This window comes from Schistocerca nitens, chromosome 9 (assembly GCF_023898315.1).
Source record: "Schistocerca nitens isolate TAMUIC-IGC-003100 chromosome 9, iqSchNite1.1, whole genome shotgun sequence".
Lineage (NCBI taxonomy): Eukaryota > Metazoa > Arthropoda > Insecta > Orthoptera > Acrididae > Schistocerca > Schistocerca nitens.
In genome coordinates this window covers 379,197,778-379,209,922 of record NC_064622.1, presented here as the reverse complement: position 1 = coordinate 379,209,922, position 12,145 = coordinate 379,197,778, and the positions used below count along the sequence as shown (strand labels likewise).

The 12,145-nt window shown below is 43.6% G+C and overlaps 1 non-coding gene across 1 annotated transcript; it reads left to right on the top strand.

Moving 5' to 3' along the window:
- Positions 1-1,230: 1,230 nt before the first annotated feature.
- Positions 1,231-1,305, top strand: Trnat-ugu (transfer RNA threonine (anticodon UGU)). Its single transcript has one exon. It is a non-coding gene; the product is annotated as a tRNA-Thr (tRNA).
- The last annotated feature ends 10,840 nt before the right edge of the window (positions 1,306-12,145 follow it).

Here is a 12,145-nt window from a genome sequence, read left to right as displayed (position 1 = left end):
GACGAAATGCCACGCCGACTCCGCTCATCAATCACGGCCGGAGCTGCAGTAATGGCCTGTAAACAGCCCAGCAGCAGCAGCAGCAGCCCACTGCGTTCGTCTTCCGCAGTGTCCTATCGCGCTCCCCATCGGATTCCGGGGTCTTTGGCTTCCAGCACCCATTGTAAATGTTTATCTGTTATACCCTACGTATAGGTACCAACAACTATGCACATCCGTTATCGGTATAATCGCAGACGTTGACATTTATGAGGAAGTATTAGCTCCTCTCCATCCTCTCCATAACATAATCTTTAACTATGTATGACGGGCCGGCCGAAGTGGCCGTGCGGTTAAAGGCGCTGCAGTCTGGAACCGCAAGACCGCTACGGTCGCAGGTTCGAATCCTGCCTCGGGCATGGGTGTTTGTGATGTCCTTAGGTTAGTTAGGTTTAACTAGTTCTAAGTTCTAGGGGACTAATGACCTCAGCAGTTGAGTCCCATAGTGCTCAGAGCCATTTGAACCATTTATGTATGACGGTAGTATCTGTTCCCGAAAGAACACATACTGTTGATGACCATGCGGCTTTGCTAGAAATGAAATGATAATTAAATAGACACCATAGCTGCAAACAGGCGTTGATATACTTCACTGGGGACATGTTGAAAATGTGTGCCCCGACCGGGACTCGAACCCGGCATCTCCTGCTTACATGGCAGACGCTCTATCCATCTGAGCCACCGAGGGCACAGAGGATTGGGCGTCTGCAGGGACTTATCCCTTGCACGCTCCCCGTGAGATCCACATTCCCAACATGTCCACTCCACTACATTCGTAGTGTGCCATGTAAGCAGGAGATCCCGGGTTCGAGTCCCGGTCGGGGCACACATTTTCAACATGTCCCCAGTGAAGTATATCAACGGCTGTTTGCAGCTAGGGTGTCTATTTAATTATCATTTCATTCCTAGCAAAGCTGCAAGGTCATCAACGGTATGTGTTCTTTCGGGAACAGATACTGCCGTCATATATAATTAAAATATGGCTTCCCGGCCATTGACCTTCTTGTGTGAACGCACACGCTATGCCCGAACTCGTACGGGACTTGGTAGATTAATCTGCCACGAGTAATGAGTATGATGGGCAAACATCTATTACGCGCACTACGAATGTAGTGGTGTGGACATGTTGGAAATGTGGATCTCACGGGGAGCGTGCAAGGGATAAGTCCCTGCAGACGCACAATCCGCTGTGCCCTCGGTGGCTCAGATGGATAGAGCGTCTGCCATGTAAGCAGGAGATCCCGGGTTCGAGTCCCGGTCGGGGCACACATTTTCAACGTGTCCCCAGTGAAGTATATCAACGTCTGTTTGCAGCTACGGTGTCTATTTAATTATCATCACATAATCTTTAGGTGCTCTCAGCGCTGTGATACTTCTAAAGTGGGGACAGCTTACAACAAAGCACCTATTCTTGGTTGTTCTTGATATCTACAAGAACGTATACTGATAGGAAAAAAAATTATGACTCCCTACTTCATATCGTGATGATTCCAATTTTGGAACGTACTAAATTGGCGATTCTACGTGGCATAAATTTGACAAGTCGTTGGTAAGTTTCTGGAGGTATGTAGCACCAGTTGTCTATGCCCAGGTAACCCAGCTCCCGTGAATTACGAGCTGGTGGCATGTGGGTTTGTCGCTGCCGCCCCATAGCACCTGAGATGTGTTTCGTACAGTACATATCAGGCGAAATTAGGGGCCAGGACTTCAACTTCACTCTTCTGCCAAGCTCTGCACACCACTGTAGCATCATTGTGAACTTGTAACGTGGACAGACCGCCCGCTAAAAGATGACATCGCCATCTGCGGAGACACCAACCACGAACGTGGCCGTCTTCTAGCAGCAGTGATCCCTTGAGGAGCGAAGCGTTCCTAATGACCGGTATAAGCAAAAAACTACTGTATCTCTGAAGTCAACAGTTGTAGAATTTTGTAAATGCATTATGCTCGCATCTTATTACATTTCTGGAAACCGAAAATCTCTGTAGAAGCTAACATGGGTTCCGAAAACAACGATCGTTTGAAAACTGGTTCACTCTGTTTGTCCACGAGACACAGAAAGTAGTAGATGCAGGCGCCCAGATAAATACCGTGTTCGTTGATTTCCAAAAGATGTTCGACACAGTTCCGCACCCCTGTCTAGTGCACAAAAGTACGAGCGTATAGGATATTGGATCTGCTGCGTAAATGGACTGAAAAGTTTCTAGTAAAGAAAACACAGCATGTCATTATGAACGGACAGAACTATTCCGACTTAAGATTAACTTCGGCGCGCCCAAGGAGAGTGTTGCAGCATCATTACTTTCCACGGTATATAAAAGGTGATTCAGGTGGAATGTCACATAATCTATGTGGTGATTCTACATACGAAAGTAAACCGAGAAAGTCCTGTGAACATGCGTCTGATTTTAGATCATTACGAAAGTGAACCATTTTTGAAAACTATACACATATGTAGGCTAGTGTGAATATTACTCACCGAAATTCTGTGTAGGCACTGCGGTGAACAGAATAGTGGCGGAGCAGATGACCGGTCCATCCTATAAGAGGTGTATAAAAAATCCCCCTCCCTCTTCAATCCACTTGTCAACGCGTTGGAAGGTGTGTTGCGTTGCACATCTAACATCATCTCGACGGGCTTTAATGCGAGCAACGGCGTCAGTAATGTGAGCGACAAGTTCTTCCCGTGTAACCATCTTCGCAACGTACGCATCCCAGTTTAACTTGCCCAATAAAAAGAAGTCTGATATGGTTAGGTCTCATGGTCTGGCAGGCCAGTTAATGGACCCGCCACAGCCAATCTACCGTTGATGAAATGTGTTGTCCAGATACTGGGATACTTGTCTGCTGCAGTTATTCGTCGATCAGGCATGTTGCAGGGTACATTTGCCGTTGTTGTTCTAATGTCACGTCATCCAAAAAAGCTCGTCGTTCTTCTATCAGGAAATGTGCGTAAGTTGCAGCTGTCATGCACTTTGGTTGGAACGCAGGCCCTATCCCCAGGCCATGAGTTATACCACACCAGTCGCTCACTGAGAACCCAACCCAGAATCTTGTTTCCCCAGTGGCGTGTGGGTTCAATATCGCCCATATGTGCGAACTACGGTTGTTCATGATACTGTTACGTGTATATGTAGCCAAATCTGTAAATAAAGTGTACTTCTCGACGTCTCTGTGTAGAGTCAACGTTTCACATCATTGTTGTCTGCTTACTGACTGACCTGGATGTAGATGGAAATGGTACAAAGCCTCGGAATGTAATTTACGCCACACTCTCATTTGTGAATTATCGAGATGTCGGCTAACGCCTGTGTACCGGTGGTGGGACTCCATTGTACCACTGTAATAATTTCCTCCGTTTCCTGAATTGACTGGACGGCCTCACGTTCTTGATGTTATGTGTGCACTGGGTTGTGACCCGGATTCACGTAATGTTCGAAAAACCCCGAGAAATACCATGGCACTGGGGTTCGTAGATAAGGGAAACATCTCTGTTATTCTGCCACAGCTGCACGGGCACTAACATTACGTATCCGTACACACACAACATGTCTGCGTATTCTGCATGGGTGAAAGTATGCAGCATATTTGTATTCAAGGACATAATGGATTTCCTCAATTAAACAGCTCTCAAGAACGACGAGCGCGCTGCCTAACCATTCCTCAGTGATCCAGCCCACGATTTCACACTGAGTACACTTGCAGCTGTTGCCGCTCCCCCCCCCCCCCCCCCCACCCTGCGTCACAGTGCAGTCATTTGTTGGAGAGCCCCCACCTGCTGTTGGCTGGATCAGTCATATGGCCCACCATTACAATTACAAATTTGATTGCATATGAAAAGCGCATGCGTCAATCCTAGAATATTTCTCATGTTTGTGAGACCCAGACCTAACAGGACTGACAGGTGATATTGAACGAAAGTAAACAAACGCAGCTCAAATGGTAATACGATTGGTTGATCCATGAGAGGGAATTACATAGATGCTCGAAAAAAATGGCAGACGCTTGAAGACTGACTCCAACCATCCAGCAAAGGCAAGGTACGAAGTTTGAAGAAGCAGTATAGAGTAAGGATTCTGGGGATATACATTTAAGTATCTCTCCTGTAAGGGATACAGTAAGAAGATGAGACTTACTTTAGCACGCACAGAAACATTTAAGCTATGATTCTTTCTACGCTCTACTGGTGAATAGAAAGGTAGAAGACTTTTGTACACAGTACAGTACGCAGTTCTTGTGTCGTGAACTTCACAGTCGTTTGCAGACTATGGATAAAGATATTGATAAACGTACAGGTACATTCAAATCACCATACAACATCCGGAATTTAATTTCGGTCGTTCCCCTACACGAATCGAAAGGAATTTTTTTCGAATGGTTTATTTGGAAAGAACTTGGCCGATTTACTTACAAATCGTTTTTATGAACTGCGGTTTACGTGCGACTGACACTGGATTAAGCAGTTCATCTTCTCCATCACAGTGTGAATCACAGATAACACAGCCTGCTGCGGAGGCCGAGCGGTTCAAGGCGCTACAGTCTGAAACCACGCGACTGCTACGGTCGCAGCTTTGACTCGTGCCTCGGGCATGAATGTGTGTAATGTCCTTAGGTTACTTACGTTTAAGTAGTTCTAAGTTCTATGGGACTGATGACCGCAGATGTTAAGTCCCATAGTGCTCAGAGCCATTTGAACCATTTGAACAGATAACACTGTTAGTCGTATGAGTATGGGGGAACCAGTAGACACATTCCTCCGATTACATCAAAGTGCGATCTGTGTCCCCAAAATGTCTGTTGTGTCATTCATTCATTCTACGTGAAAACTGAAGTAAACGTGATATTATAAACCCGTTCTCGTTGACTTACGTACGATGGTTGGAGGCTGTCTTCAAGCATGCTTATCTCATCTTAAACATTTGGCAATATGTGTAAAAATAATACCGAAAAGAATTAGTCGAACTTCAAGCGGAAACCAGCGAGTGTTATAAGCACTATAAAGAATAGTCCTCTCATTAAGTGTTCACAAATAATTATGAATAAAAACACACAACACTGGTGCAATAATTTCCGAAAATTATTATTTATTCACTAAATGCTTTTAGGCTGTTACACAATCATCAGATAGAAGGATAAGGGTATGGTGGGGAGAAATTATGTTGGATCAAAGATGTTAAAGTAGTGCATCTACAGAGTACATCCAATTCTAGAAATGAAAATGTTAATGTTAGAATTAAGAATAAAACAATATTTCTTATTTCAGTGTAAATGCCATGTAAGATTGTTTAAATACGACAAAACATGTGACACATTGACTAACGAATTACAGGCAAATTACAAAATCTGTTCTTAGAAGAAAATAACTGAACAACAAAGTTTCCTGGCATATTCCAAACAACTGAACAAAATAATCTTCTCTTTAATAGGTCATAAATTACAAACAGATAAGCCCGCATCTCGTGGTCGTGCGGTAGCGCTCTCGCTTCCCACGCCCGGGTTCCCGGGTTCGATTCCCGGCGGGGTCAGGGATTTTCTCTGCCTCGTGATGGCTGGGTGTTGTGTGATGTCCTTAGGTTAGTTAGGTTTAAGTAGTTCTAAGTTCTAGGGGACTGATGACCATAGATGTTAAGTCCCATAGTGCTCAGAGCCATTTGAACCATTTTGAACAAACAGATAAGGCATGGTAGTGATATTAAGCAGGAGAGTGAAGAAGCTGTGATTATACGAAGTGACTTTTCTAACACAACAGAAACTATAGTAACTGAAATAAAGGAACATGTAGTATGTGAATAAGAAGGCCTATTTACCAGTTAGTGAAACAAATAATTAATATTGTAGAATATAACACAAGTGTTGCGTGCGTTTTCATTCATAATGTATAAAATATTCTACCGAGAAACGATAGAGCAGTCACAAAAAAAAAAAAAAAAAGGATTCAAATGGTTATAAGCACTATGGGACTTAATATCTGAGGTCGTCAGTCCCCTAGTCTTAGAACTAGTTAAACATAACTAACCTGAAGACATCACACACACATCCATGCCTGAAGCAGGATTCGAACCTGCGACCGTAGCAGCAGCACGGTTCCGGACTGAAGCTCCTGGAACCGCTAGGCCACAGCGTCCGGGTACGGAGCAGTCAAATAGAAGGTAACGATTATGGGTGCGTTTTTCGTACCCATCATGTGTTATACATAAGAGTTTGTCTCTTTCTTTTACAAAAGCATGTTTTATGTCTTAAAACGACAATGTATGCTTGAAGACTACATAAGAGTAGGAATGTACGTTTCGATAAGAGTACGGCTACAATAATACTGGATAACATGTGCGACGTTCAAGAAACCTTCCCGTTTGCCTGGATCACTGTTAACATTCACTGAAACGTTGTGACACTCAACCTCCTCTCACATATGAAGGAAGCAGCTGTCCGTGTACCACATACTGAATGCTGCTCAGAATTAGTAAGGGTTTTCATCTGCAGAAGTACTTGGCGAGCTAATTCTGAAATACATACAAAAACAGTTCTGTTCACTGTTCTGGCTCCTATTCGGTAACCACATACAGTACGATGAGCGGAAAACTAGCTCACGGAACGAGCTTACGTCTCCAGAATTTTGAACCTAATTCAGAGAAAGTAATCTCTGTTCCAGAGGCAGCGCTTCCATAGTCGGAGCGCGTGTGGTGGAGGTCTTTCTGTGCTCCCTGCGAGCAGAATTTTAATTCGCTCGTAAAAGTCGACAAACGAGTTCCAGTCTTGGCTGCAAGACAGAAAAGAGTACGAGGATGCACTAAAGTCTTAACGATTCGTAATAAGGTAATTTAATAACAGTCTTCACGAGCGCCCTTAGGTGTTCCCAGCGAGCATCACCAGAAATCAACTTTAAAATCTGAGAGCTACAAATAAATAAAAATAGTCTTTCTTCTTTTGCTTTTCTCTGCATGTATTAGGTATTTGTCAGTTACGACTTTTCTGACTAAATTGCTGATCTTTCCACCTCTTCTGCAGTCTTCTCAAAGCTCTTAACAATAGTCGATATTGTAAAAACATATCTGGAGTCAACGAAAACAGCATTATAGTTACTGTGAATTTTATGAAGAACTAAATGATACCTTTTGTACCTTTAAAGCTAATTCATTGACAGTTACAATAGATATTAGAAGTCGCTTGCGCGGTGTCATACTATCGGAATAGCGAGATTATATTGTGCTAATTAAAGAACTCATCATCCTGATCAAAATAAAATTATAGATTGTTACCACAGAATCACATTCCATAGATTTCTTCAAAAGGGTGTCGCTTTGGTCGTCACAACCTAAATTTTTATTTAAAAAAGTTCGTTCTGACGTAACATAGTACACACATTTGTCCGTTACATAAAATTGGTGGAAATTATCCATCTATATCTATAGTGGTCTTTTTACTTATATGTTCTTTGTCATCTTTCTTCATGTAGTTTAAATTTTAGTATATTCTTTTTGTTGCAGAAATTATCCCTAACTTTACTAACATGTACAGGAAGTCAGAATAATTTCTTATTCGCAGTGCCATGTTTTGTGGGATACAAATTGCATGAAGAAAATCCCGGAGAATCTTAAGTAAGAGCACTGCACGTCTCCTTTTTGACACCTCTTTTGAAAAGGCTTCTGACGCATTTGAAGTATTTCTGTTGAAGCACGATGTCAAAGTGCCTTATAATTAGTTGTAATGGAAATACAATGTCTTATTTACTTTCGATTAATGACAGATAAATTAAGATACATCGATAACTCTCCTAACACTTTACCTGTACAAAATTCGATTCCATAATTCTCTAGTAAAGTTGCATCTTTTGATGAAATGTTGCTTGATTTTAATTTGGCTTCGTTATAGTGATATTGGTTTTTGCATGTTTTAACCCTTTCTTCCCAGTTTCGTCCCGGTTCGATCAATATACACTGCGAAACACACTTAAAGGATCATTTTCTGAAACCCCTTCATTGTCTCCCACTGTGTCGCAGAACTTTGAAATTTGCTCAAAGTTGCCTACAGGTTTAGTGTGTAATGGTGCCCTGCGTTATCACCCTCAGGATCAGTGACACTTCAAACAGCAAGTTGTTGACACATGTGGAAATAAAGTCAGAATGCAGATGTCCATGTGGTGTGTAAGGTGTGTTCATAAGGTCATCCAAAGTCTTCAATACGCATTCAATTGAGTGACGCTCTTCTGCTGCTCTAGTGCCCGCCAGCGGGTAGAATCCGAGGGACATCCATGAGGTTGGCTGATCTCTATCGCATAGGCGTTGGGATTAGGGGTAAATTGCAGGGAAGAGAGGGTGTGACGATCTTTGTATCATGTGACACGTCCAAGGTGCCTTTTAGTAGACTTGCGGCGAAATTTGTTGCCAATGTAATATCATTAACCCACCATCCACCTGACATGAACTTCTTCTCAACTGTCGCCTTCTTTTCTCCTGTGACGACATTTTGCTGTCTGAGGCTCGCCGAGTTTGTGAATGATGTTGCAGGGAGTAACGCTTTCGCACACATTTGAGCCAAATTTCAAACTTCGGAATGGGAGACTACTGCAGGCTTTCAAAAATGTGACCCTTTAATTCTGTTGCGCAGTGTATTAGGAACGCAGTTTGAATTTAAATGGAACAGACAGTTCGTGAGAGCATCCGAATTTTATTTAGATAATCTGGATGAATCCTTATAATAGGCCACTAGCATAGAGAAAAATCATCAGAAATTTTCTTTGACACATAAGAAACGCTGTAATTGTGACGTGGGTGCAGTTTGAGTTATTGGGGATAACCAGAGTAAAAAAAGTAGCCTCAGCCAGTTATTGATGTTATTGTGAAGTTAAAAATCCCTGCAATAAAAAAATTGAAACTGTGGGGATAAACCCTAGAGAGCTTCGACCACAAGGTGAACATATCCACAGGAGTTGTGGATTTGGGATTCTACGTTATCGGTCTTTGCTCTTATTTATGGCATTTCGAATAAATATTAATACATCTCCGGCAATGATTTCAAAATGTAATGTAGCGGTTCTAAATTGTGGTGATCAAATGCATCACCTTTAAACCAATCATATTTGACTAATACCAGAACGTAGTTTATATTGAGACTAAAGGAGAAACGAAGTAGTGTGTTTTGTTAACTCCAATTTACTTCGAAAGTCGACAGTAACAAATGTTTTCAGTCGTCTGATCTTTCCTGCTGTTACAACACTCGAAATGCTACGTATATTTTTAACCTTATCCAACCAATTGTTCCACGTGGTTTTACAAAATGTCCATGAAACATTTACAGTTGGTCATTTTCCTACTGGAATCATACTCCATTTCGAAACCCTGACGACACGCAAGCTCCAACTCTGTCTGGTCTTCGTTCGCTCTTCTCTGAAATCGAGACAGGAGCCGCTGAGTACTAATATAACAATACGTACTTAACAGGGAAGCCAGAGAAAGGACGCATGAAGAAAGAAAGCAGGAAGGTGAGGCGGGAGTTGAGGGGACCTGAGCTGCGTGGAATCGGTGAGCTTCTCCTTGGCGCCTGATGCCAAGTGGCGGAGCCGGTAAATGCGATTACGGCGGCATCTGCACAGTAGCGCCTCTAATTACAGACTCTGCCTGCTCCACCCTCCTCCGTTCCATGTAGCCGTTCTGCAAACTTGTGACACAAACCGCTGAAGTAATTTACTACACTGTAAGGCCTGCCGCTCCCTACGGCATACGACTTCTTATTACTTTTATCTCATACAATTTCTGCGACAGTGTACAGCATTCGCTTGACTGTCGACAGTTTTATTTCGTGGCTGTTACCATGTTTTCAGTTATTTACAAACATTTAGACTACAGTGACAAGGGTAGTGACTGGGGTATTAGAGATCACAACAAAACCTCAGTACTTACGGCCCATCTGTCAGGATTCTCAGGTAGTTTGTATTTGCAAATAAGAAAATAACAACGAACTGATATTAATTTATCTGTTTTTGTTTCACTAGTTTTACTTTTAATTTTTTGGGAGTATTTCACAGCTTCTATTACACCTTTTTAAAGGCTCCAGACGGTGCTTGGTACGTAAGATTTTGTAATGTAATGGCAAGCGGGTGCATGACATCACGTTACTCGTAGTACGTGGAGCCTGCGGCAAAGCTTCTCTGATGTATGTAAAAAAAGGTAAAGCCGTACATTTTTTGATGCGCCGTACAACGAAAAGAAGTGAAACTATGATATATGTTTGTGTTACAGAACTAAAGATAATTATAAAAATATACATTACTTTAGAGAGTTTCTGTGAAGAAAAAATTCAATAAAGAGCTACTAGACAAAAAGTTCTCTAATTCATTCCAAACCTCGAACACATTACCTGCAAGACAATGAACATACTATGGATTACTAATGAATACTTGTAAAATAACATTTTTCACTCAATTATGTACACTCCTGGAAATTGAAATAAGAACACCTTGAATTCATTGTCCCAGGAAGGGGAAACTTTATTGACACATTCCTGGGGTCAGATACATCACATGATCACACTGACAGAACCACAGGCACATAGACACAGGCAACAGAGCATGCACAATGTCGGCACTAGTACAGTGTATATCCACCTTTCGCAGCAATGCAGGCTACTATTCTCCCATGGAGACGATCGTAGAGATGCTGGATGTAGTCCTGTGGAACGGCTTGCCATGCCAATTCCACCTGGCGCCTCAGTTGGACCAGCGTTCGTGCTGGACGTGCAGACTGCGTGAGACGACGCTTCATCCAGTCCCAAACATGCTCAATGGGGGACAGATCCGGAGATCTTGCTGGCCAGGGTAGTTGACTTACACCTTCTAGAACACGTTGGGTGGCACGGGATACATGCGGACGTGCATTGTCCTGTTGGAACAGCAAGTTCCCTTGCCGGTCTAGGAATGGTAGAACGATGGGTTCGATGACGGTTTGGATGTACCGTGCACTATTCAGTGTCCCCTCGACGATCACCAGTGGTGTACGGCCAGTGTAGGAGATCGCTCCCCACACCATGATGCCTGCACGGCGCCAAACACGCATACGACCATCATTGGCACCAAGGCAGAAGCGACTCTCATCGCTGAAGACGACACGTCTCCATTCGTCCCTCCATTCACGCCTGTCGCGACACCACTGGAGGCGGGCTGCACGATGTCGGGGCGTGAGCGGAAGACGGCCTAACGGTGTGCGGGACCGTAGCCCAGCTTCATGGAGACGGTTGCGAATGGTCCTCGCCGATACCCCAGGAGCAACAGTGTCCCCAATTTGCTGTGAAAGTGGCGGTGCGGTCCCCTACGGCACTGCGTAGGATCCTACGGTCTTGGCGTGCATCCGTGCGTCGCTGCTGCCCGGTCCCAGGTCGACGGGCACGTGCACCTTCCGCCGACCACTGGCGACAACATCGATGTACTGTGGAGACCTCACTCCCCACGTGTTGAGCAATTCGGCGGTACGTCCACCCGGCCTCCCGCATGCCCACTATACGCCCTCGCTCAAAGTCCGTCAACTGCACATACGGTTCACGTCCACGCTGTCGCGGCATGCTACCAGTGTTAAAGACTGCGATGGAGCTCCGTATGCCACGGCAAACTGGCTGACACTGACGGCGGCGGAGCACAAATGCTGCGCAGCTAGCGCCATTCGACGGCCAACACCGCGGTTCCTGGTGTGTCCGCTGTGCCGTGCGTGTGATCATTGCTTGTACAGCCCTCTCGCAGTGTCCGGAGCAAGTATGGTGGGTCTGACACACCGGTGTCAATGTGTTCTTTTTTCCATTTCGAGGAGTGTATTTAAGTTTATTTATTGAAGTCTCCTCAGCGTTTGTTTTTGCTATGTTATTGCCTTCGGGCCTTAAGGAAACAGAAATTTTCTCAACAACAGAAGTTAATGAATAGGTTTAGAGTGACACAGTTGTCAAATTAACAAGCCTCCCTGAATTATTCTGAATTTATAAATGGTCTACAGGAAAGAATCGGTCATACTTATAATAAGACGCTTAAGTAATTCGAAAATGCTACTGTTAGATGTGGAGTTTCCCCTAAAAATGATTCTGTTATTCATTAGTGAATATAAATACGCAGGATTTTATATCGCACATG